The sequence below is a fragment of the Protopterus annectens genome, chromosome 5.part1 (assembly GCF_019279795.1).
Source record: "Protopterus annectens isolate FY-2018-M chromosome 5.part1, PAN1.0, whole genome shotgun sequence".
NCBI classification, from domain to species: Eukaryota; Metazoa; Chordata; order Ceratodontiformes; family Protopteridae; genus Protopterus; species Protopterus annectens.
In genome coordinates, this window is record NC_056736.1 from 695,921,249 (window position 1) to 695,945,169 (window position 23,921).

Here is a 23,921-nt window from a genome sequence, read left to right on the forward strand (position 1 = left end):
AGACACCCCCGGTTAACAAATGTAAAATAAAAATAAATAAATCTATTTATATTAAGTAATAAGTTTTGAAAGACTTCATCAATAAAGGTGAATATGTTAAATATCTGTGTGCTATAATCTTTTACTGAGGTTTTATATATGATACATCCTACTTTACTATGATTGAATTGCTTGTCATCTATCTTTCATGTAAATATTAATTGCTTATACAATAAGTAGACATTTATATTGTATTAGAATTTTGTCTAATCTACAATAGTACTATATCTGTTCAAAATAATATAAATATTGCTTATTCCTATTACAAATATTCTCCATATGATAATTCAATTTATGGAGCTCAGATGTTCTGGCTTGTCAAGGTATGAGTGATAATCTGATGGATTTAGGTTTATCCATCAGATTAGGAAGGATTTTCATTCCATGGCTAGTGCGGATCTTAGTTTTGTTAACATTTATTAATTTAAATTTGTTATTTCACAAAAACATTTTAGTATGCCTGACCAAAACATTACCTTATTGGTAAACACTCAAAGTATAAAACTGATAATTTCCTTTAAAATCTCAAATATATACTTTATAGTTATCAGAGGAAATGTTTAATAGTCACTATAAAACAAAAAATACATAGTCTAAATAACCTAATATGGATTTAACTTTATTATCGTTAAATACCAGTGGCTTAAACAATCATAGCAAGAGATCAAATCTACTGAAGTATTTAAAACTGAACAAAGCACAAATTGTCTTCCTTCAAGTACTCATTTCAAAACAAATGACAATTACAAATGGAATCCTAAGGGTTATATGATATTAGTGCAGTCCACTTATAAGACAAAGACAAAGGGGGTAACAATTTTATGGAAAACAAATGTGATTAACCCAGAAATTATTTATAAGTATGAAGATAAAAAAGCCCTTATGGCATTAGTAATAATTAAATATAATAACAGAATATGGACCCTAGCCAATCTATACTGTTTCCCAGGGATTGGAACAGGAACTGTTAAAAAAACACTTGGATTTCATTTCCAATAATTATAAAGGCAACTTAATATTAGGATGAGATTTTAACTGTATATTTGATATTTCTGAAACTACAAATAAAATACTGCTGCGTACATCTACTGTATCAAAAGCTTTGAACAACTGGGAAGAATCATTTCATCTTGTAGATACTTTCAGATTTAAAGAAGATAAACGTTGTTGTTTTCCCATCAAGATCACAGATTTGGTACCCATACTAGAATAGATAAAATATTTGCTGTCCATGACCTACACTCTAAAATCATTAATTTCTCAATCACACCCTGCCCCTTTTCAGACCACAATTCATTGATACTAAAACTTCACAATGGGTACAAACCATTAATCTTTAACTCCAGAATTCCAACATGTATAACTAAAATTAAAGAGTTCAAACCCTGATTATTATCTGAATTACAGTTCTTCTTAAATATTAATTACACCACAGAGATAAATAGAATAATGATATGGGACTCATTAAAAGCTTACATATATGGTAAAACCCTAACTTGGTATAAACAAAATCAGAGAATGGGATTCTGAATTATTAGATCTACAATCCAAACTTTTGTCAGTAAAAGCTGAAAAAAATCAAAATCATTTGGAGCTGAAATAGAAAGGAGAAGTATTAAACAATAAATACAGCAAAATTCTAACACATAAAACTAGTTTACCTTTAGAAAAAATAAAAATTAATACCGTGGCCACTTCTCCCAAATATCTACGTAATTTATCCACAAGAATCAAAATACAATCAAAAGCTAATAACATTGAAAGTATCTTCCATGAAAAGAAAGGGAAAATTCTCTCGGATATAGGTGACATTCTTGATGCCTATAGAAATCACTATATGGAATATTTCCAAAAAGAAAATATACATATCAGTCAATTAAATCTAGATGAAAAATGTTCTAATATAAAAAAAAATACCAGGAAAATAAAACTAGGTCTGTAAGCACCCATATCCTACAAATAAATTACAGATACAATAAAAGAGGGTAAAAATAATAAAGCTCCAGGTAATGATGGCATAATTATGGAAATATATAAACTTTTTCCTTCAAAGTTACTATCCCTCTTCCATAAAACTCTGTTAGAAATTCTATTAGAAATTAAATAACGACTATAAGATATTTATGACAATATTAACTTTTTGTTGTTGTGTCTTTCGGCTTTTCCCGGTTAGGGGTCGCCACAGTGGAACTCCAGTCCACTAATGATTGGCAGTAGAATTTTACATGCCGAGTTGCCAGCTCTGACGCACAACCTTCAATGAAGGTACGCCCATTCACGCATGTCTCCACACAGAAGACGCTTTAGCTGAGAATCGAACAGGACAACATCTTACTGTGAGGCGACAACGCTACCGCAGCACCACCACTGCAGTCTATGACAATATTAACTAACAGAATGAAAATACCACTATCCAAAACAATAAATAATGATCAAACTGGATTTATATATCATAAACACACACATGACAATATTAAAAGGATAATTTCTCTTATAGATTATATTAATAAAGAAAATAAAAAAAACACTCATAACTGGCTTAGATATAGAGAAAGACTTTTATTCCCTAAATTGGGACTATTTATTTAAAATCCTAATGCTATTTGAATTTCCTGCATCCTTTGTTCATATCCTAAAGAATATATATGCAAATAATTTAGCATATGTCAAGTTAGGTCATTTTACCTCTGAATCTATGCATGTAACAAAAGGCACTAAACAAGGATGTCCCATGTCACCGATTCTATTTTCTCTGGCTATTGAATTATTGGCAGATTCAATTTGTAACAGTATAAACATCAAAGGAATAGATGTTTATGAACAATACAATTATAAAGTAATGCTATTTGCTGATGACATATTACTAACATTATCTAATACAAATGAGACAGTAGAAGAATTAGATATATTAATTGACAAATTTCACATGACTTTAGGACTCCACTTCAATAAATCAAAATCAAAAATTTTATTTTTAAATAAAAAAAAGAACTGCAGATTAGGGGGATCACATCTAGGGAAACAAGACTCTACCTTAAAATATCTAGGAACTGAGTTATGTAAGGATAATAATGAATTAGTCTAAAAAAACTACAATAACATCATCACCACAATTAAAATCTCTGTGGAAAATTTGAACAAAATAATATTAAGATTTGAAGATAGACTACAGTTAATAACAATGTCTTTACTGCCCAAGATCCTATATATAGCCTTGGCAATACAACTGTTACGAGAAAGTAATATACTTAAAGAAATAAATTCATGCCCAATAAAATGTTTATGGTTTCCAAAAGAAACAGAGTACCTTTAATACATCGTATCAGATAATGGAAACAGGGAGGATTAATCTTTCCTGATATAGAAACATATATAAAAACATCAATATCTAAAACAATCAAAGATTGGATAAGTCCAAATTACTCTGCAAATTGGAAAGAATTACTAACTGTAATATCAATAAATGAATTTGATTTACGAAAAAAATTTCAAATAGATAACAATTTGCCATGGCACATATTATGTATTAGCATACAATAGAGCATAACTAACTCACTAAAACTCGTATGATTAATTATTACATTGACTCATTTAGGAAAATTATTAATGCAAATATAGATTTAAAAATCTGGTTTGATCTTTTAACACCATTTATAGTCATAAAGAACTTTCCACATAAAATATATACAGAAATTATTAATTCCTAGGAACAGAAAGGATTTGCTTGTTGGTTCCAATGTATCAAAGAACTAAAAGTTTTATATATACAAATAATAAAAACAACATACAAAATTCCACAACAGGACTGGCTAAATTTAGAGTATTCTGTCATATTCGCAAGATTTAAGTAGAATAATTAACAATTCTTCATTTGAAAAAATATCTAAATTACGAAATACATATATGAAATCATATATAATGACTGACATGGGAAACAGTATTTCAAAATTTTACAAAATATTGATAAACTATAAAACAACACCCAAAACCTCATATTGGAAATGTATAACAAAAGGACACTCAGTATAGTTAACTGAAGATATTAAAACAAATATCTTATTATAGATAAAATATACATCCTTTATATAATACCGGACAGTTTTAATTGGAAATGCTTGCACAGAGCATTCTTAACCCCAGACAGAATCAGTAAAATTAGTTCTTCCATAAAAGGAATATGTTGGAGATGTGAGCAAGTACACAATGCAGATTGGAAACACATTTTCTTTGATTGTGTTAAAATTAAGCCATTTTGCAATGGTATTAATAACTTTCTACAAACTTTATTTACTGAATCATTTTAATTAACTAAAGCTCTTGTATTATTAAATGTGAACGAAGGTCCTCGTTTGAATAGGTCAAACATGTATTTAGTATGGACAATACTTGCAATTTTAAGGAAGTGTATAACAAGAAGATTGAATACAAACACAATACCAACATTGGAAGACTTCTACAGCCTACTGAAGACCACATCATTATTGGAAATTAAAATTAAAGAACTAAGAATTTATCCAAGGCCATTTATCAACAACCCTTGGGGAAAAGTCTTATCATTGATTGACACTATACAATAATTGATCAGACACTCTGATAATGGGTTGGAATACTTATAAAGTAACTGTATACATTAAGATCTGTTATAGTGTCAGGCTAATGTAAATAGTGTACATAGTTATTGAAGATGTTATGTATAAATACTATGGAATTCTTTCAAATGTATTTGAAAAATAAAAACTATTTTTGAGAAAAAAAGAAGATAAAGACATTATAGATGGTGTTCTTTAGAAGATAAAGACATTATAGATTGTGGTCTTTAAAAGATAAAGACTAATGGGACCCCTGAGGTGTGAATGTCATACGCCTGATACAGACATGTAGTCTTTAGCTGCAGCTTCAGATCAGACACTCTGATAATGGGTTGGACATACTTATAAAGTAACTGTATACATTAAGATCTGTTATAGTGTCAGGCTAATGTAAATAGTGTACATAGTTATTGAAGATGTTATGTATAAATACTATGGAATTCTTTCAAATGTATTTGAAAAATAAAAACTATTTTTGAGAAAAAAAGAAGATAAAGACATTATAGATGGTGTTCTTTAGAAGATAAAGACATTATAGATTGTGGTCTTTGAAAGATAAAGACTAATGGGACCCCTGAGGTGTGAATGTCATACGCCTGATACAGACATGTAGTCTTTAGCTGCAGCTTCAACAAAGAGCTTGTTCATTTCTGCTGCCTTTCTGAGACCTCCGGCAGCTAACAGAAAAACATACTAATGTACAGTGCTGGACATGATAGTTTTTAGGTAAGTACTAGGCTAGCTCTTGTAGGCAGCATTAAGCCTAGTCAGTATCTCTCCATAGGTGAGAATCAAACCCTGTACTTTGTGTCTGTGAGGGAAGCATCTTAATCATTAAGTCAAACCTCCCACCTGTGATAGAGAGTCACAGATCTGAAAATGGGCAGTCAGTTGTGAACAAATGATCGAGAAATCCTGTGGTTCACAGTCAGCTTAACTACAGTGAACACATTAAAAATGAGGCTTCTGGACTTCCACTGGGCCATTCCTAAGGAACCACTAATGTCACTCATGAAGACACTGGAGAAGAGTAGAGAAAGATACATACAGCTATCATCGGGTCTATATTATAACATCGAAGTCTTAAAACTTCGAATGTTATAATATCGATCCATTTCGTTCGAAAGACTATAACATCGAACACTCAGAATAGTGAACTTTTTCCCAGGGAAAAAATTCACTGTTCTGACAAACATACACACAACACAAGCACACCAAAATAAATAATCCACACACATACACTTCACAAAACCCTACACTAAACCATACATACACTACTAGCTAGCTACTTACCTTAACCCAACCCTAACCCTAAGGTCCATAACTACCACACACTCACCTTACCTGTTCCCTAACCCTAAAGTCCCTATTGCACACTCACCTTACCCACTCCCTAACCCTAAGGTCCCTATTGCACACTCACCTTACCCACTCCCTAACCCTATGGTCCTTATCACACACTCACCTTACCCGCTCCCTAACCCTAATGTCCCTATCACACACTCACCTTACCCGCTCCCTAAACCTAAGGTCCCTAACTATCACACACTCACCTTAACCCCATCTGTTCGCACACTTACCTTAACCTGGTCCGTAACCTTTGCTCCACAGTCGAGGAAATAGCGAAGCTGCAAAAATGGCCCAATGAATACTTTCCCTAGGAAAGTATTCAATATTCTGCAGCTTTGCTATTTTTGCATTTGGTTCATATGGTTCAATATTATAACATTCAAAGTTTTAAGACTTCGATGTTATAATATAGACCCGCTATCATCACATGCCTAAAACAGATATGCAGTAAACAGAACAATGAAAAACACTGCAGTTCTCAAATTATGTGACCTCAAAACTAAAGGAAGCAGTTCATAAAATTTAGGAAATGTACAATAATACAGTAGGAGGGAACTCAACAACACCAGTTATTGGCAAAAGAAACAGCAAAGGTAAGGGTACAAGTTTTTCTGTTCCATTGCCAGAAAGAAAGTCATTTCAGTTAAAAATTGTCAATAATAAAAACATAGGAATGGTGAACTGAAAAAACATTGCAGGTGGGTAGAAAAAGATGATAAGAAAGTTAAGCATTCAGAATTATACCTCTCAACTGTATAGATTTCTGCAGAATGTCCAGATTTTTGCCTCATATTTTTGGTCCGTTTTCCATAGAATTGTGGATTTCTGGCAAATCATTAAAGACTGAAGTTAGAAAATAATGACAGACATTTGACTTTCAGACTTCATACCCTTCAGAAAATTCATGCAAATGGAAAGCCTGTTATTCTATCAATTTTCTAAGTTTGTAAGAGCAATAATTAAAAAGTGTCCCTATTTTTAGGCCTTTGTCCCACTTTTATATAAGGCTTTCTCTGGATTTCTTGAGAGGTTAAGAGGTATGCAGTTCTAATGAATATCTGTCAATATTCACAAAAATAGCGGAGCTTTATTATATGCAGTTTGTAGAGGCCTGAGCAAAAGTAAAAATTGCCCCATTTCTTTTGCACACGGAGTTACAAAAGAACCTCCAAAAGTGAACGTGGATAAGACAATGACACTTGAATGGGATTCACCACAGAATTATAATAGAAATGAGCAAAAAAACAATAACAGTGTATGGCCTTATAACAACTTATGAGATGAGATTTAAATTCTTGAACGGTCAAAAAAGACAGGTATAATTCTCATCCATAAAATTCCTGGTAAACAAATGTTAAATAAATAAATAACGGGACAAAGTCTCAGATTAAACTGACTGGTCAATTTGATCTTGACTGTACTCACCGTTTGTTTGTTTGTCTTTTTGTCTTTAACCGGTTAGGGGTCATCACAGCAAAACTCCGGTCTGCTAATGATTGGCAGTCGATTTTTTTATGGTGCCGAGTTGTCAGCCCAACACCCAATCTTCAGCGAAGGCACGCCCATTTACGCATGTCTTTCGGAGGCCACTCGACCACGGGGAGGACATGCAGACTCCACACAGAAGGCACTCCAGCCAAGAATTGAACAGGAGAACCTGTTGCTGTAAGGTAACAACGCTACTGCTGTACCACCGCGGATATTGTACTCAGCACTATGTTGTTAATACTGAAGTTTAGGATTTGGAGAAATATACAACCAGAGTGACACTGGACATTAGGCAGCACAAACCTGCATTGAAAGATTGCCAAAAGTCTAATAAAAGTGCTGTGCCTGGATAACTAGGGTTGCAAAGACAAGGGCTGCAGACATGTCTTCCTTAGATCTTAGCAGAGGATGTGACACAGTGCCTCTCAAATGTTAGTGAGCACATTAGACAGACTTAGAGTGTGCTTTAGAGTGACAGAAAAGATAAGCTGACAGCTAATAAGAAACTGATTTCACAAAGATGAAAGGACAGTTACCTGTCATGTACCACAGTACTCTGTACTGGGGCCCGCCATTTATTTTGTCTATATAACTAACCTTATGGAAGTTGTGGAAAGAAAGGTATATGTTTTTTGCTAGTAATTAAAACACAAAAATAATTCTGATACATATGACAGCGTTGAACAGATAGAAAGGGACTTAACAAGACTGCAGAAATAGTCTAAAATACAACAGACTAAGTTTAGTGCAATCAATACATCTGGGATGTACTAACTAAAGAAAAGATATGTAACTGAGGGGAGCAACTGCAATAACAAACTTGAGAGACAACCACAGAAACTATTATCATATAAGCTAAAATAAATGTAAAATACAAAGCATGTTTTTTTGTTTGTTTGTTTTTTCTGTAAAGCGGATCAGCTTGCAAGGTCAATAAAATAATACAGATATAGAAATGATGTCGCAGGAATAGACGGTTAGGGTGGGGTCTCTGATTGAAACCATGTAATGTGTTCACGACATTGATGCCAAGAAATTCACCTCAAGAGTAAAGTTTGATGGATGAATCTTGACATCCATGTTGAGAATATACAATAATGGGATGTGATTGGTGAGACACGATCATAACTCTTTGTAGTGCTTGGTGTGTAAGCTAGTAAAGCACTTAGTGAATGCTGTCGCATAGATAGCAAGTAAGGAAAAATCCAGGCACAGTTTTTAAATGCTGCACTAATTTAAATAATTTACTTACAGACTAACATTTGTAAACTTCAGTGGACAAAGGAGGAAAGATATTTCAGGGACTGAAGGAATGTCCATTCCCTTACACCTGGCCATCACAGTGCTTGGTGGGGATGTAACAAATGTTATACCCCTCTGAAAGTGATGTAACGGTCATGTCTCAAACATGTAACAGGTTTATCTTTTTTCCAATTTTGGAAGATAATCATGGCATTCCATGCACTATATAAACATTACATGTCAGGAAGGCATTGCACTAATAAACAACTTTAGTTATTGTGTAGGTAGTTATTTTAGATTTACTTTTGCAATCTCTGCTCTGTGTTAATTAGAGAGGGACAGATTCCAAAAGAGTTGTTCTCAGTGCAAGTCTGGCCTGATTCTGAAAGACTTGATCTCAGTGTAAGTGACTTACATTGGTGTAAGGCTCATCTATAAGCAGGCTTAATACAGAGAACAGATTCCAAAACATGTGCTGTCAGCCTGCTTGGAGTGTAAGTGGTGACTTGTACTGCAAGCTTGTCTTTTGGAATCGGGCCCATAGTACATTACTAACAGAAGTTAAAACTAATTTTTGCAGTTCTGTTTTCTAAATTATGTTAAAAAAATACTATCATTTATGAATTAAATGCCTAGTAGACTGACTCAAAGGAGTAGACATACAAGCTGAAGTAAGGTATTGCACATAGTATTCATGCAGTGAAAGTATCATGGGAAATGTAACAACCAGATATTGTACAACTGAAATGTACCAGAGAACAGACAACTTGAATACCCAACTGCCACAGCGCTATAGCTACTGCTTCTTAGAAAGCATTTCAAGTATTATTAATGTTTCCTACATTACTTAAAAATAAACAAATAAATGAAAAGTGAAATATTTGTCAGTAGACAACATTCATTATAGGTTTCATTCTCATCTTTCTTTTTTACTTGAGTACTTTCTTAGAGCTGCTGTCAGTCACAGACAAAATGAAAAAAAGAATTTATCAAATATTTTACTGATATGTCGTATGGTCAGCCACACCCAGAGAAAGCTGTTGAAGGCTGGGGGGGGGGGGTGAGAGGTGCATTTAGTGATCTAAAAAGGGCAATTGTTTAAAAACTGTTTACTACCACAACATGGATTCACTTGGAGGACATTTTAAGCTTAGCCAATTTTCCTGATTGATCTTACCTATCCCATGGCTGATAATTGTACATTAGTCCTAGTGAGAATAACTGTGATCATACCATAGATAATTTGAGGGGACCCATGTAATGGATGCAGCATTTAGGAACTGCTTCTATCCATTAGTGGCACAGGGGGTAATCCTGGAGTATATTTTCTGTTACCCATCCTTAGATCCAAGTTGCATTTGAATATGGACAAGGATGAGCTTTGTTTTACTTAAATGGATAGTCTGTTCTGGAATAGTGGTAGCCACTGTGATATATATCTATCTCTCCACAACATTCGGTTAGATACCTGGACTGAGAATATCTGATGCCATTTGACTTGCTGATGTTCAGTAGGTCCATCAGTATTAGGTCAGATACCTTGTATGCCAGACAGAGGTCACCTCTAAGCACTCTGTAGGATACTGAGTATAGTGATAAAGCTTTGAGGTGGTCCATGCAAGACCTATTGTTTTGGACTTGTATCCTTTTAGTAAGGTATCTCTGTGGGTATTCCAATTGTTTTGTGGGTCTGGACAGATACATGCCAAAGTGGGCATTATACAAAATGATTGACCTAAAAAGGGCTTTGTAAAGGGGGACAATAACATCTCTAGATCTAGTCGCAATCAATTTGTTTATTAGCTGTGCAATATAGAAAGACTTAAGTCAAAAGTTAGGTCACTGTACTCAGACGTTCCCAAATGCCAAATAACAGGGTCAGTTCTCAGGGGGCATTGTCAATTTGGCAGTTCCCTGGAGTTGATGATTTCCAAAATTATATGATAATGTATTTTTTGGAGTTTAGTTTCAATTCATGATTCTGGCACCAGTTATTGTTTGGAACAAACCTTTCTGCATGATCATTAAGTGATTTGGGGAATTTAATAACTGCTCCTAGCTTGCAGTCATCTCAAACCTAGTCGGCCAAAGCCCTTTGGTATTTCCTTTTACTTTTGAGATGTATATGTCAAACAGAAAATGTCTCAGCACCAAACCCTGAGGGACTCCATTGGTGACTGGTCTCTTTGTAGAGGTAATTTCCCCTATTTTGATGCACCGCATCCTGTGAGCAAGTTGGCAATCCAGCTAGTGATGTAAGTGTTTGCTCCTACATTATTCATCTTTTGTACTACACCTGAGTAGGGGATTGTGTCAAAAGGCTTGGTCAGGTCAGTGTAATGTGGTGTGAACTGTTTTACCTTCATCCATTGCTTTGGTGACAAGAATAAAGCTTAAAATTTGCCAATGATTTGAGCCTTTCACACTTTCTCCTCATTCTTGCCCTAAGAGGTTGAGAGATCAGAGCAGATCACTGTCCCTGATTTTGTGTCACATTTTTGGTCTGTTCCTCATGTGTGATTTTCTGACAAATTTATTATGAGGGTTGCATAACTTAAATAATGATAGATGCTCGAGTTTCAGACTTCTAGACTTCGTATACTTCAGAAAATGCAGGCTAATGCAAACCCTGTTATTCTAGCAACAAAGCATATAAGAACAATGTTATATTTAAAATCTGCCCCTGATTCTGGACCTTTGATCTTTATCCTGACTCATTAAGTTTTTGGTTTTATCCTGTGAGCTATGAGGTTTTGAAGTTTAAATAAGAACTGTGAGCAAAAGCTGTTTACCACTTTCAAGCTCGACCTGTTGAATTTTTATTTGTTCAATTAAATAAAACAGAATTGCAGCAAAAACTGGGCAACTTGAAAAATAAGAATAATAAATAACCTCACTGAAGGCTTAAAGTCAAGAAGAAGCTCTAATAACTTTTTATAAGCCAAATAAAAAACACACAACATTTTTATTGTTCTTTTAAATAAATTAATGTTTCTGGCATGACTAAAAATTTAACAAAACTGGGGTCAACTTGCATTAATGAAAAAAAATTAGTTAAGGCAAGGAAGAATCTATATTAACTTCTGAAAACACAGTAACAGTAAAGTTATTCTGGTTTCTTATAAATCACAACACCAGCTATTCAGCTCGACCTGGAACCACAGCCCAAATACAGGATACAACAACTGCCAGTTCACCAAAAAACGATTTATTGTCTGAAAAGTCTCTAGCGCCTCGGCTCACCAAAGCCTTCAAGGAGTAAATAACAGTACATCTCTATTCATATTTATATACACACCCATTAATTCATTATACAATTAAGAATTCATTAATCAATTAAAAAATCTATTACCATTTAAAAAGACATATTCATATTACACACTTCCAACAACAGTCAACATTTAGTCCCTTTGGTATTAATGTTTGATATTTTAAAATAAAGATTAATTCTTTTTTTAAAAGTAGATTTTTTATTTTTTCCTCACTAGCTTAAATGGTAATAGATTTTTTAATTGATTAATGAATTCTTAATTGTATAATGAATTAATGGGTGTGTATATAAATATGAATAGAGATGTACTGTTATTTACTCTTTGAAGGCTTTGGTGAGCCGAGGCACTAGAGACTTTTCAGACAATAAATCGTTTTTTGGTGAACTGGCAGTTGTTGTATCCTTTATTCTGGTTTCTTGCCTGCATTGTCTTATTTTATCATCATCACATCATCAGCATCATTACTGCTGTCACTTCATAAATGACTGCCCAGAATGCACCTGGGTGGGCTGCCACTTCAGATGAGGTCCACAATCCACAGAACTGCACTGACATGTTCAACAATATGACTGTTATTAATTATTATCAATTATTAAATAACAGTGAAAACCATAAACTATCAGAAGTTGGAATGAAACAACAAAGTGTCAGTTGTAAAAAATAAGTACTTTCTTTCCTTTATTGTCAAACACAGAACAAAAGTGCTTATTATTTTTTTACAAGTGACACTTTGTTGTTCATTCCAACTTCTGATCATTTATAGTAATGCAAAATATCAGAGCTGGATCATGGTTAAATGGGGCCCTAGCAGGGTAATAGATTCCCCCCCCCCCAGAGCAGCCCTTCCTGCAGCAACCCCCTACAGCTCTAGCAGCAGCCCACTCCCCAGCCACTCCAGTGTTACATTACTTGGCTATTGCTCCTCAGTCACCATAAACAGTGTTCAAACCTGTCAGCGTGCATACTGTTTTCTTATTTACATCAACAATGCTTACTGAAATTAAATAAAACACTGAGCCATTTTAAACAAACAATACAGTCTCACAATGAAAACAGACTTAGCATGAGCAGTAAACTTCTCTGTCCTTGAAATGGCATGAAAACCCAATTTTGTTTTGCATCTGGCCAGTGGAGGACTAAGCTTACCTCTGGACAGTTTTCAAACCATAGGCTCCTTACACATTTTTAGGGCCATGCATACATGTAAGCATTCTTTGATTCACCTTTCTGAATGTATTAAATTATATTCCTTGTATAATACAGCACCACTTGTTTATATGTGTTTTAAATTTGTAATTTTGAACAGGGCGAGGGGGGAGACAAAGGCCCAAAACCTGGGACACATTTTAAACATTGCTTGTATAATTTTAGAAAGTTGCTAAAATAAAGTGTTTTGTGTTACCATGTGTTTCCTGAAATATAGCCCTTTGGTGAATTCAATTCTCACTGATTTGCCAGAAAACCATAAATTTTAAGAGGAACAGACCAAAAGTATGAGCCAAATATTCTGGGGAAATCTGGACAGTTGAGAGCTATGGACTTAACTCCTTGAATCACAAGTGGTGGCATGGGTTAAGAATTCAGGCCGTTGTATCTAAGGTGCAGGGTTTGAGCCTGAGTAACACTAACCACCAGGTTACACACACACACACACACACACACACACACACACACACACACACACACACACACACACACACACACACACAGCATATGTAGAAACCAGCAAAACACAACTAGCAGCAGCATATGTGAGCAGAAACTAGCAAAATGATCAACAAAACTCTCCTTACCTGGAACTTACTACCTCCCTCAATGGAAGTTCATAGGTTCATAGGTTGGTACTAGGCTATCAGCCCTAGGGCCTATGCAAGCCTAGCCATAACAATTCCCTGGCTATTTCTTCCCACACTATTTACTTCCCTGGACCCCTGGACCCAGTCTAGGGTACTGACATGATTCCCCGGGGTGAATTTCCTTTCTCCCATCCAATCGTCAAGGTTCCTTTTGAAGAGGACCAAAGAGGCACTCTGCTTGACATGTATGGGCAATCTATTCCAGAGTCTGGGGAGTCTCTGGGTCAGGAACCTATCCCTCCAGCATGTTTTGTTTATTGTGATGGCAAGGTTTAGATCCCTGGAGCATGTGGCTCTGAGGGATTGGGATTTCTTTAAGTGTAGCATGTCCAACAGCTCTGGGTTTGACATGGCCTTGTATGTTAAGCAAAGATCGCCTCTGAGTAGACGATATGCAACAGAGTATAGCTGGAGTATTTTAAGGTGGTCAGCCTAGGGCATCCGCTTTAGGCCTGTGATTCTTTTAGTGAGGTATTTATGTGGCCTTTCCAGTTGTTGCAGATGTCTTGAGAGGTACATACCAAACGGGGCATTGTATTCTATAATGGGTCTAATGAGGGATGAGTACAGTGGGACAATGACTTCCTTTTTTCTGGATGAAAAGCCCTTAGTGATGAGGTGTGCCACATAGAAGGATTTCCTGACTGTTGTGGCGATGTGGTTATCGAAGGTGAGTCCACTGTCCACCTGTGTCCCTAAGTCTCTTATCAAACTTTCGGTGTTTAGTGTACTGCCACCTATATGGTAATTCACGGATACATGTTTTTTCCCAAAGGGGATAACTATACATTTCTTGGCATTGAGCTTGAGCCCATGGCTCTGGCACCAAGCATCTGTTTCTGTAAGGCCCTTTTGTAGAGTATCCACATCATTTGGGGATTCAGTAATGGCTCCCGGTTTGCAGACATTTGCAAACTTTGTTATCCAGAGTCCCTTAGTGTTGGCCTGTACTTCAGAGAAGTAGATGCCAAACAAGAGCAGTCCCAGGACTGAACCCTGAGGTGCTTCACTTGTCACTTGTCTGGAGCTGGATTTGGAGTCGGCTACTTTTACAGTGTGGGTTCTATCAGTAAGCCAGTTAGCAACCCATTGGGTGACGTAGGGATTAATGCCCAGCTTAGTAAGTTTATCTGTGATTCCAGAGTGGGGGATGGTGTCAAAGGCCTTGGCAAGGTCTAGATAGGCTGTGTGGACCACCTTACCCTTGTCCATGGCTCTGGAGACTGATTCGAAGAAGTCAATCAAGTTCAGGAGACAAGATCGGCCCTTCACGAACCCAAACTGGGTGGGGTCCAGTGTTTGAAGATTGCCAATGTCTTTGTTTATAAGTTCCATGATAATACGCTCCATTACCTTGCAGATAAGGCTTGTAAGACTGATGGGATGGTAGTTTCCGGGATCCAAGGTGGATCCCCCCTTGTGGAGTGGGATAACTGTAGCTGTGCGCCACTCAGTGGGCACAAAACCTGAGGTGAGGCTATGATTAAACATGACACTTAGGTGAGGTGCCAGTTCATATTGTAGTTCATGTAGTACACAGCCCGGGATGTCATCTGGTCCCATGGATGCTGTATTCTTAGCTTTGGAGAGTGCGTTTTTTACCTGTGTGGCCGTTATTACCGGAATTTGGCAATCTTCTGGTATTGAGATGGGCCATTTAGGGGGTGAGAGGGGGGTGAAGTTGGCACTGAATCGATCTGCCAGGATATTGGCAATATCCTTGGGATCAGTATATTTAATGCCATTCTGTTTTAGCTCAGAGCAGATCTGAGCATTGCCATTTAGATTCTTGACATAGTTATAGAATGCCTTGTTGTTGTCTTTGGAATCTTTGGCAATTTTATTTTCGTAATTAGCTTTGGAGGATTTTATGAGGGATCTCAGTTTCTTACTGAGGCTGGTAAGGAAGTTTTTTGCATCCTGGGATTTTCCTCTTTTCTGCAACAGTTTCTTCCTTTTGTTGTAAAGTTTGTTTATGGCAGGGGACCACCAGATTGGCTTCCTTTTTTGGATGAGAGCATCTTGGTTCTATTTCGGACGGCACAATTTATGCATGAGTGGATGTGCTCGTACAGTGCCTTAGTGTAGGATTCAGCAGTTGAACTTTCAGCTCCCGTCTGCATGGGTGTCATGAAGTTTGTCACTTCTGACTTGAGTAGCATGAAGTTGGCTTTGGAGAAGTTTTTTATGGAGGTTTCCTTACTGGGGGGTGGGGGTGGGATGTGGATGTTAAGGGTGATTAGCTTATGGTCAGACGTGACTAACGAGGGGGTGACCATAGGTGTGGAGGATCGATTTCCCATGTTGGTAATGACCAGGTGTAGGATATTGGAGCCCCTGGTGGGACTATGAATTAGTTGATCCAGGGTGTTAGAATTTATGAATTCCAAGAACCGTTGGGCAAAGGTGTTGGCACATGAGTAGCTTTCCCAGTTAATGGCAGGGTAGTTAAAATCACCCAGTATTTGGGTGTTAGGTTCTATCTTAATATTTTCCAGTATGTTTAGAAAGGTGTAGTGAGAATCTTGGGGTATGGTGGGGGATCTGTAGCAAGCTACAATTTGGATTGCAGTCTTACCTAGTGTTAGTTGCACCTGGAGAATTTCAGACGCATGGTGGTGTGAATATCTTTGGTGAATATTGACACTCCTCCACCTTTAGTGTTTTGGTCCTGCTTTGGTGGCCGAAAAGTGTGGAAAAAGTTGTAGCCTGGTATTGCAGGGGTGCTCTCTGGAGCCTTGAACCAGGTCTCAGTTACTGCACAGATATCGATGTTCTCCATTTTTAGGAGTGCCTCGAGAGAGTGCATTTTGAGGTTTAGACTTCTAGCATTGAGTAGCATTACCTTCAGATTTTGCATGCTTGTACCTGTTATGGTGGTGGTTTTGTTCTTTGAACTTTGCCTAAAAAAGGCACTATAGGGGTGGCAAGAGCCTTAGCCAGTAACCTGAATCCCAGAGGCGACAGGTGCAGACCATCTCTGGCAAAGCATCGTGGTCTGTCAGTCATGTCGTCCCAGGCAGACAGATACTGGATCCCCTTTGAATGACACCAGAAGCTTAGCCAATTGTTGAAGTCAATCATTTTGTCCTTATATTGTGGTATCATTCTGGGCGAAGGCAGGATGCTACTCAGGGCTAGGGTCATACCTGTCTGGGCCACATGATCCGAGAGCTCTTCCATGTCTCTTTTCATGTAGTCCAGTGAGGTACGTCTCAAGTCATTCACTCCAACATGGACAATGACAGAGTCATATTTGTACTTGTTGTGGAGTGACTTGAGTGCATGCGTTATGTGGCGTTTAAATTCTGTGGTGTGGACTACTGAGTTTAATTCCATGGCGACACACACATGGGTCCTTCTTAGAGACCATGGAGTTTTTTTCATTGTTGAGGGGCCCTAGGTAATTACCTGGTAATTTCCAATGTCACTGGACCACATTAGCCATTAATTTTTAGTTTTTTTCCAAGAGACAAGAAGGTCTTGCAGCTGTAAAAGTGTGTGTGGGTGGGGGGGGTGCTTCCTCCCCCTCGCCCTCCCCTTTGCCCTATGTTTCTGGCTCCCTTGGCCACAGCTGTGGAAAACTCTGTGAATTTGTTTATACAAGGAAGAATTAAGTAACAAAAATGATGCTAATCAGTTGTTTTACAGATCATAATAAACACTGAAGAAAAACAATGCACCAGCCAAAAATTGCAGAAGAAATACAATTGTAATATGAAACAGTGACTTTTGCCATATCTTCAAAGAAATTCCTGCTATTATTTCTCGTGTGATGCAGTAAACTCCATTTTGCTGTTTGTATGGTAAATAAATGTATTGCATAGCATCCTCTACTCCACATGTTTTTATAACAACTATATGGATGAGAAAATGACAACACCAGCAGAAAAGGGTTCCGATAGATACAGCTCTTCACAAATCTGTAACGCTTGTTCAGAGCCTTCTATGGTGATTAACAGAAGTAACAAAACTAAAAACAGTTAATAACGACTAATCAGCCACTTAAAATAATTACGTAAATTGATGATGTAATTCAAACGGATAAAGGAAAGAGAATGGCCGTACATTATTTTAACCCCACCCACTAATCCCGCTCATTACTGATGTCCATCCACACCACAACTCAGCCCATTCTCACCTCTCATTACCTTATTTGTCAAGGGAGGAGTGAGATAAATTCTCCTGTAGCCCCAAAGTTGGAGCCTTTCTCTATGGGTAGACAATGACCATGCAGTTTACTTCCTGTAAGGCGGCCAGATTGTCTCTCTCCCTATTCCTCACTGCTCTCCAGAAGGAGTGGCCATACCTTGCCGTAGCCTTGTAGGTGGGCCCTCCCACTTCAGGAAGAGAATGAAATCATGGCTTACATCCTACAAGACTGCTACATTGCAAACCTGAATGGAGGAGAGAGCCATGGGATGGGTATTAAATGCATGGCTTGAGGCAGGGATTATTTTGCAATGCTGTGGATGAGAATTCCTAAGTGGTTGGTGCTAACTTACTATCACAGGCATCAAAATATTGGTACTAGCTCAGTCAGGCCACCCACCCCACCCCCCCCCCTACAATCACCACCAGAGTTCACACCTACCATTAGCTAGTGACACATGCTCCAGCTGCCAACAGATACATCTAGTCCCTCTCCCAGTGAGTTAGCTGATGTAATTTACTCATTTCTGGCTCCTGAATGGCTTCTCCAATGTCCATGTCGCCATCTGAATTTTGATTGTCTGGGTTGTAATTAGGGCATTATCTCTCTGTAGAAATATGTAAAGCAAACTCTTCCAACCATACTTCCCATTCAGACTTTTAGGTTTTGACCATATCATATTTTTAACAACAATCCATTACAGAGTGGGGGTAACACAGGATTTACCTGCCGTTGGCATAGTCTGATCATGAGGACAAAGTGCAAGTGATTAAATAAAACCAGCTGGGGGTATATCCTGCATTGTCCACACACAGGATTAGATGTCTACTGTTATACAATAACATTTAAGAAACAAGTCTAACCTTTCCTAAATAACGTCCTCTTCTGCCAGAGTCTTGTCTGGGACATCCAAGGTATGCCTTGTGCGTTCTCTAATCCTGAACGTGCTGCATGGCACATTGCTGTCTCTGGTATTTATTTATTTATTGTCAGGTACTGAGGAGTCTGCATGGTCCATGTACCTCTCAACTGTTGACCAGATGCTTGCCTCATATTTTTGGTCTGTTCTTCTTAAAAGCTGTGATTCCCTGGCAAGTTATTGAAGACTAAGGTCACTAAACAATGACATGCATCTGCTTTCCAGAAGGTAAATGGTTGCGAGGTATGATTTCAAGTTACTTCTGAGGTCACTCTGCATTGAAATCTGTGTTTTATTTTTAAATATATATTATTGTTCTGCTCTATGGTGCAGTGTAGGAGGGATTTTTTTTTGTTTTAAGTTTAAATTTTCCACTTAGCAGAGCAGATAGGCATAATTTTTAAATAGTACTATAAGTACTTTTAAAACAGAACAGTAGGTTTTGGTATCAACATGCATTCTCTGCAGATTAGAAAGAATGAAACTAGTGTCTGGCATTACTGACACAGAAACTGTCAGTGATTTACCACAAGACCAGTGGGACAGGACAAAAAATGAGAACTATCAGAGATGGTCTCCAAAACTTTGCACAGCTACAAGGTATGGTTAACTGCAGTACAGTCCATCGTACACTTGGTAAAGATACCTGCCAACTGTTCAGAGTTTTGTAGAATGTCCCCGATGTTTCTCATATGTTGCTCCGTCCCTCCTAAAATATTTTGCAGGCTGTCCAGCAAATCCCAACAGAAAGCAGCCAGGCTTCTTTCTAGTAGTATATGCTCAGATTGCTGTGGGCACACTGATGAACTGTTCAGTCAGCATGCATGTTTTTAAATAATAACAATCCTTTACTGTATAATAAAATATGTACATTCTTTATATATAATAAATAATTCTGAACCACAGTTCCTCTTCTTGCTTGTGGTATAAATGCTCTAATACTGTGCCTTTCAAATAGCGGAAATTTCCCAAAAGTTCATTATTAAATTTTCATTTGCAGAGCTCTGTGGCATTTGTCCAACTATCCCTTACATGTTCGTGGAGTCTAACTTTACACTTTCTAATAGTCTGCCCTGTTTAAAAACGATCACAGGAGCAAGTGAGGCATAAACTACTGAATCACTGCTGCTGAATTTATGCTGTACTGTAAAACATTTTCTGTTAATCGTCTCAAATGCAGAAGTAACATAAGGGTAGATATTACAATTATCACATCAGAATATATTTACTAAATGTTTACTGTGTTATTCCTCTTCTGATAAGAAACTGTAGGATGTATATGCTGAACTTTGTTCAAAATTCATCTTAAAAAATAATTTGACAGTCTCATGCAACAAATTTAAGTAACTATTCAGTTAATAAATTGTGCTGTATTACAAAAAAATATATATATGTATATATATATATATATATATATATATATATATATATATATATAAAATACCAGTAGTCCTGAGGATTCATTAACTATCTGCTGCATTGCATTAAGGAAAATGGTTCTGGTAATGACGTGGTATTTTTTTTTTGTTGCATAGGTACATTAGTCACGATGAAGAAAGACCTCATTATCAGATGTTTTGCATGTCTGTGAATCACAGTTAACTCTCGAGGAGTGCAAATCGCCATTTCTTGCAGTAGTTAACAGGGGCTTCCACATTATGTAACTCCTCCCCCCTCATTCCACATTATGTAACTCCTCCCCCTCAGTCACTTTACCACACACAGGAGCTCAGTAAAACTCACTCACACACACACACACACACACACACACACACACACACACACACACACACACACCATGCCTGTCCCTGTTGCCAGAACTTCCACGACGCATTGTCTCCTTTTCCCCACCCTGGTAATTCATGGATGATGACAGCAAGTTTGCAATGCTAAATATTTGAGTTTCACACTTAATATCCTTCAGTAAAATCATGCTACAAGGTTGAGGGGTATGCTTCAAATTTCCTGTACCTTTCCTTCATGCATCACAGAATGCTGCAGGCATTGCATAGTGCCTGAGAACCTCAATACTGAGATTGCTACATTGACTTATCAGTCAACACAGTGGGCTAATGCAGAGGTGCTATATGTCAAATGTGCAGGGTTCAAAAATATTTTATACTTTGCTTTTTTCTTCCACTTATTAGACTGTATCCCTGGTGCCTAGTGGTTCCCTGCTCTGTTTTTTTTTTTACATATGTGCCTTTAATGCATGCCATAATGAGTATCCCTGGTATCTAGTGCCCCCTGCTGCAGTCCCTGTTCTATTTAAGTGCTACTCAGGCATACTTATAAAGAATTATCCCTAGTGGATATTCATTTCCCCCACCTCCTGATCCCTGCACCATTTAAGTGTTACTCAGGTGCACATCAAAAATTATCCCTGGTGGCTATTTATTTTCTCCATCCGATATTGCAGGCTGTACATGTTAGTCTAGGGATGCGTGAATGTATGACAGCTACCCCAGCACACACACACACACACACACACACACACACACACACACACACACACACACACAGACACACACAGACACACACACACACACACACACACACACACACACACACACACACACACACACACACACACACACACAGACACACACACACATACATTCATTCCACATAGAGACACACACACTCACATAACACAGAGCACTCCTCACCTGATTACTCTTACAGGCACACTCACCCATTCACCTATACACACACACACATGCATACACAAACACACACACAGGCACACATGCAAACACACACACACACACACACACTCACGTGCCTAACTTACCCCCCCTCACTAACTCCCTTATTGTTACCCCCAGGTAGACACACACTCACAGATACACTCATGCATATAACCCCAGACTTGGACTCACACTTACACCTCCTGACTCTACCTTACAACTAACCTTTCCAGTGCTTACCTGTACTACAGTGGATGAATACAGCCTTGGCTTTGATTCACCAGCATGAGGTACAAGGAGTAGCCAGTCTGCACAGTTGAGCGATTATTTGCTTTCCTGGAGACAGTTCTGGAGGGAGAGCACATAGCTAATTAGCACTTACCTGCCTCCTGAATGCCTCGTTAACATTTAGAATGGCCACAGAGACAGCTCACTGTGGTGTTGCAGATCTCCATGAAAAAGTATTGCTGTACGGCTGTCTGAATTCAAAAAGGTTACGTCAAGATTTACACATTGTGTGCACCTCACTGTAATACTTTTTGAATTCCCCCAAGTATCTCTGGGTTTGTTGAGCATATCATTATTTTCAAAATTTCATTAAAAATTTCCACCTTAATTGAAGTATTCATTCAATTATATGTCATCATTATATCTCTAGAGTTGCAAACTTGCACTTAAATATACGTGTAATATTAAGGGCTTCAGACAGAAACTGTTCCAACAGCATGCTATCAGACATAAAACAGTGTCCGATATAGCTGGGAATTAATCAAATGCGAGAGGTGAAATCTTCTTCCATATAAATAATTGCAGCAGTAGGCTTTCTATAAAAATAAGCAGCGATCTTTATGTTAGGCTTTCTAAACAGCATTAGTTCTCAGTAATGCATCTGTTCCTCTGTACATCAAAATCACAATGTGGTAATTCATTTATTCTGTTTAAATCATGGTCCAGGAAAAGAAAAAAATAGCATTTAAACAAAACATGGATTAGTTACTTTTGGTACTTATAAAACTTTTGTCAGTTGCAGCCAGAACAAAAAATGACTTAACTGTAATTATTTGAAACATTGGGACCTGCTAGAATGAGTCCCAAATATGGAGACTAAATGGTCAAAAGAATGGACATATACTAAGTCCGAGATGTCATTTTTAGGAATATTTACTTTTCTCTGTGGTATGGCGATCTCAGATTTGGTATATATAACTTTGTGGGGCAGGCTTGTCACCCCTGCAAAAAGAAGTTTAAAAGAGAAGATTGATTTTTGAAATTCGCTCTTCTCCTGTTTCTTTGTTCTTTTTTTTTTTTTTTCAGCTTATCAGCATATTGAGTGCCGGCATTTCAGTAGGGAGCCTGATTTAACATGCAATTTACGGATCCATGGCCTACAGTGACCCACAGTTGTGGAAAGCCCCATGGGTCTGTTCACAAGAAAACATTTAAGAATGAAAAATAATGCACCAATTAAAATTACAGATTAAATTAAATTGTAGCATGAAATGGCGGATGCTGCAAAGTCTGAAAATCGTCAGTAATCCAGCAAGCACCCTGGAATTTCTGTTGTTTTGGAGTAACTTAGTATAATCCGTTGCTTAATTTTATTTCATTTTCATCGTAAGCAGCTGTTGTAGTGCAGTCACTGTCCACATAATTTTTTGCTCCTCCAGCTCTTAAATAAAACATGCATCATATTTCATATTCTAGCTTTATTGTCACCTTTTCAGTAGATTTCCACATCATAAAACTGTACTCGAGTTCTCAAAATCAGCTTCATCTGACAGAATGCAAACCTTACCCTTACGTATACTGTTAATAATGATTGTGTTATTGTTAACATCTGTAATACAAAATACCCTTTTCTTTCTTTTTTTCACTAATTGTGGTTCCCCACAGCAGACCATCATCTTCCCCCATGACCTCTGCTCATCCAGTGCATCTACCTGATTTGTTAGCCTCCCTCAGGCTAATCCTGACCCATGCTACCTGGGGCCAGTGGGGAAACTGAAGCACAGGGGGAGGACAGTTTTAATCTAATGCCCTGCTGCTTTTATCATCTTGTCCTGAACTCAGAGATTCCCATACAGTGGGCTCTGCTGTGTTTTACCTATATGTCCATATGCAGCTCAACACTCCATGCATGTCACCAGCTCCCTTCAGGGATCTGATGTGATTGTGCATCAGGGAGCACACCCACTCCCCTCAGGATGGTCACACGTATCTTCCCTGCTGGCACGATTAAATGATCAAGCCATGAATCAAACCTGGGTCACTTGGGCCTTAGTCAATCCTTTTTGTTAAGATCAAATGTAGCATCCTATTTCCC

The 23,921-nt window shown here is 37.5% G+C and overlaps 1 protein-coding gene across 1 annotated transcript in view; it reads right to left on the reverse strand.

Moving 5' to 3' along the window:
- Positions 1-23,921, reverse strand: part of TRPC4 (transient receptor potential cation channel subfamily C member 4) — a 1,584,344-nt gene that overhangs the window by 808,412 nt on the left and 752,011 nt on the right. The window lies entirely within an intron of this gene.